The 4,580-nt window shown below is 31.6% G+C and overlaps 1 protein-coding gene across 1 annotated transcript in view; it reads left to right on the top strand.

Moving 5' to 3' along the window:
- The window catches only part of RNF180 (ring finger protein 180), a 100,595-nt gene that overhangs the window by 20,400 nt on the left and 75,615 nt on the right, over positions 1-4,580 (top strand). The gene's annotated exons all lie outside the window — the stretch shown is intronic.

The following is a 4,580-nucleotide window of genomic DNA, read 5'->3' as shown; positions in this document are numbered from 1 at the left end:
ATAAAGACAACCTTACTCCTTTCTTTCAAATATGGATTTTTTTTTTCTTTTTTGTGTTATTGAGTTAGCTATAACATCCAGTACAATGTTGAGTAGAAATGGTGAGAACAGACATCTTTGTCTTTTGAGGAAAGCATTCAGTCTTTCACCATTAGGTATGTTAGTTGTAAGTTTTTTGTAGATGCCCTTTATCAGGTTGAGGATGTTTCCTTCTATTCCTAGTTTGCTGACAGTTTTATGAATGGTGAATTTTGTCAAATGCTTTTTCTATATCAATTGATATGTCATGTTTTTTCAGTGTTAGTATTGTTTATCAAATATCAAGTCATTCTTTCATTTCCACAATAAACACCACTTTATTATGTTGTATTTTTTCTTTCTATATATTGCTGAATACTATTTGCCAATATTTTTTAAAGGTTTCTTTTTTTCTTTTTGGCTCTACATGAAGGATATTGGTCTGAAGTTTTCCTTTTTGTACTACTTTTGTACTATCTTTAGTGTTAATGTCAGAGTAGTGCTGGCCTTATGCAGTGAGTTAGGAAGTGGTCTTTCCTCTTCAGTTTTATGAGAAATATTATGGAGAATTAATTTCTCTTAAATATTTGGTAATGAAACTATGTAGTCCTGAAGATTTCTTTTTTGAAAGATTTTTAACTATGGATTTTATTTTTTTAATATTTATAGGACAATTCAGATAATCTGTTTCATATTAGGTGAGTTTTGGTAGTTTGCTGTTTTCAATAAATTATCTAAATTTTTGAAATTATGTATTAGAGTTATTCATAATGTTACTTTATAATACTGTTCATGTCTGTTGGGTCTGTAATGATATCCCCTTTTCAATACTGGTAATGGCAGCTAGTATCTTCTCTCTCTCCGGTTTTTTAACTTTGCTGGAAATGTATAAATTTTATTGATCGTTCCAAAGAACCAACTTTGGGTTTAAGTTATTTTTCCTGTTGTTTTTTATTTTCAAAGTCATTGATTTCTGCTCTGGTCTTTAATATTTACTTCCTTCTACTTGCTTTGACTTTATTTTTCTTTCTCTCATAAAACTACTTTATAGTGGAAACTTATTTACTACTTGGAATTTTTCTCATCTAGGCATTTAATACTATAAATTTCCTTTTAATTACTGGATTAGCTATGTCCTTTGACTTTTATGTTATATTTCTATTTTAATTCAGTTCAAACTATTTTCTAATTTTCTTTGAGACGTCCTTTGGCCTATGTAATTTGTTAAGTGTCTGGTATAATCATGAAAAGGCTGAAATATCAGCATTTTGAAGAAATTAATACAAATTTCTATCCTGGGACAAAAAAAAATTTTTCTCTGGATTGAAAGAAAGTAAAGCTGCCACTAATATAGTTGCATAATACTTTAAAGTAATTCTTTTAAACAGCTTTACATTCTACTATGTTTGCATTTCTTAACATTGGGCCTATTTAATATGAATAAAAGAAAATGTCTCTTTAAAGCCCACAGGATGCTATTGTGAAAAGAGAATTTACCTTACATTTTGTAGAGTGTTGTAAATGAGAATATAAAGTAATTGACCAAATATACGGTTTGTAATAAACCACTAAACCTTATAGAATGATATTACGTTGTTCTCAGTAAACTACATGTATTATTGTAAAGGAGTGGTTTAGGCATTGGGGAGAATAGAGGCCAATAAATTATATTAAAGAACTACTTATTCATGTTTATCTGCCAAAGATATATGTTTCCACAAGGTACTAAGTTTCATTTTCATAGATTTGTACATAGGGATTATTTTGAATTTTTCGCGATTTCAATGTAGTCCATTTAATCTTTTATCTCTTGATTCATCACCTTCAAGTCACACAAAATCATATTCCAAATATTTGGTTATCTTCTTAAAAGAGGACATTGCATTCTGAATTATAATATTAATTCTGACTTATAATATTAATTCTGAATTATAATATTAATCCACATATTAAACAAACAATTATTCCCCATTTATTCTCTTTCTCAAGCAGAAAGTAATAGTTTATTGAAGTGAAAAGCCTCAGTAATAAAAATATGACAATTTAATTAGATGACACATATTTTACTGGTTTTATTAAACACAGAAACATAATTGTGAAGTGGTCTTTTAGGAAAGAAGACAGTAGATTAAAAGAACATCATGACCTTCAGGTCATTGTTTATTTCTCACTCTACTTTGTGCCAATTATTTTTTTCAGTTTAAGGTTATCAATTTCTTCATTTTAGTAATGCAAAAATGTTTAGATCTTGCTCAGTAGGTTGATACTTCTAATTTGCTTCTACCTTCCAGGAAGTCACTATTCAGTAAGATAATTATAAATATTTAGCCAATTTTAATAAACTAAATGTCTTAACTTTGATTTCCTGCCATTTCAAATTGAGTTTAAAATATAGATAAATGAATACATGTGGAGCAAAATTATATGGAATTGATAATGCCTTTACCTTAAGTAATTATATAGATCTACATTTTCTAATGATTAGCAAAACACTCTACACAATATGTGGGTAATCAGAAATTTCTTAAATAAAAGTTTTTTTTTAATTTTAAAATGGTTTTAGATTTATAGAAAAGTCGTGAAGCTAGTACAGAAAGTCTGCCCAACACTCAGTTTTCCTTATTAATCTTACATTAGTATGGTACATTTGTCACAATTAAAAACCAATATCGATACATTATTATTAATTAAAGTTCATACTATATTTAAATTTTCTTAGTTTTTACCTAATGTTCTTTTTCTGTTCCAGAATCCCATCTAGGGTACCATATTACATAACATTTAGTTGTCATGTCTCATTAGGCTCCTCTTGGTTTTAACTGTTTCTCAGACTTTCTCTGTTTTTGATGACCTTGACAGTTTTGAGTAATACTGGTTAGGTATTTTGTAGACTGTCCCTCAATTGAGATTGTTCTGATGTTTTTTTCATGATTAGACTGGGGTTATGCGTTGTTTCATGGGTCCCCAAGACCACCCCCACTTTTGACAATTTACTAAGATGACTCACAGGACTCAGCCTATGGTCATACTCACAAATGTGATTTATTAACAGTTTAAAGATACAAACAAACATCTACAAAGGGAAAAAGTGCATGGGGCAAAGTGTGGAAGAAACCAAGTGCAAACTTCCAAGAGTCCTCTCCCCAATGAGTTATTGACTTATAGTAAATGAACTTGACTCCTGCAGCATGTTGTGACATGTGCAATTTTTGCACCAGAGAAGCTCATTTTAGACTCAGCGCCGAGGGTTTGTATTGGGAGTGGGTTATGTAGACACTTTCTGCCTGGCATATACCAAATTTCTGGACTCCAGAAGAAAAGCCGATGTTCAATGTAAACCACGTTGTTTATGCCAACGTTTTAGGCACAATGAGCCAATCTTATTAGGATGATGGGAGCCCTCCAGAAATTCAAGTTCTCAGATGCCAGCTAGGGCCAACCTTATAAATGCAGACAGGCCTATTAGATGAACTCTTTTCTATATATGGGTTTTGGGGAGGAAGATCACAGAAGTAAAATGCCATTTTCATCACATTACACATCACACCAAGGATATACATTATCAACATAACATCACTATTGACATTAACTCAGGAATGTTTTGAAACAGGAGAAAATAGTAATTATCACACTTTTATATATTATTTGCCTATTGCTACTGTGACAAATAACCACAAACACAGTAGCTTAAACAACACAGTTTTATCATCATATAATTATGGAGGTAACAGTTTGAAATGGTGTTATGGGGCTCAAATCAAGGTGTTGACAGGGCTGCCTGCATTCCTTCTTGAGATTCTAGGGTAGAACTTGTTCCTTGCTTTTTCCATTTTCTAGGGTGTGTTTGCATTCCTTGGCTTGTGGCCTCATTTTAACTATGGCATCATTCCAATCTCCCGCTTCTTTTGTCACATCTTCCCTTTGACCTATTTCAGGGCCTTTGTGATTATATTAGGCTCACCTAGATAATCCAAAGTAATCTTTCCATTTTAAGGTTCTTAATCACAGCCACGAAGTCCCTTTTGCCATGTAAGGTAACATATTCTTAAATTCTAGGTATTAGGAAGTGAATATCTTTGGGGAGCCATTATTTTGCCTACCACATCTTACTACATGCTGGGTATTCTTCTGAGTTCTTAACTTCATTTATTCTTACACCATTTTATGAGATAATTTCTATTATTACCATTTTATGGAAGGAGAAACTGAAGATCAGAGAGGTTAAAAAACTTGCCTAGGCCCACAAACCTAGTATGTGGCAGGTCTAGATCCCAAAGTTCATGTTCTTAACCATTATTTTATCACAGCCTCTCAAGAAAGTTTGGTTTTGTTTTTTTCTCTCATATTTTATCATTCCTTGATTCAGAAAACATTTTAGTATCATTTACCTTTTTTCTTCATGTAATCTTTTCATTTAATGATGCACATTGGGTGCTTTCACTCTTTGCCAGAAACTGTGCTGTAAATATTGAGGATACAAATATGAATAGAATATGATTCCTCCCCTCAAGGACCTTTGAGTGAATGAGGAAAACAGATATGAACATCAGTTATCCTTTTAT

This window comes from Pteropus vampyrus, unplaced genomic scaffold, assembly GCF_000151845.1.
Source record: "Pteropus vampyrus isolate Shadow unplaced genomic scaffold, Pvam_2.0 Scaffold182, whole genome shotgun sequence".
In the NCBI taxonomy this organism is placed as follows: Eukaryota; Metazoa; Chordata; class Mammalia; order Chiroptera; family Pteropodidae; genus Pteropus; species Pteropus vampyrus.
This window is presented reverse-complemented; position numbering and strand designations above follow the sequence as displayed.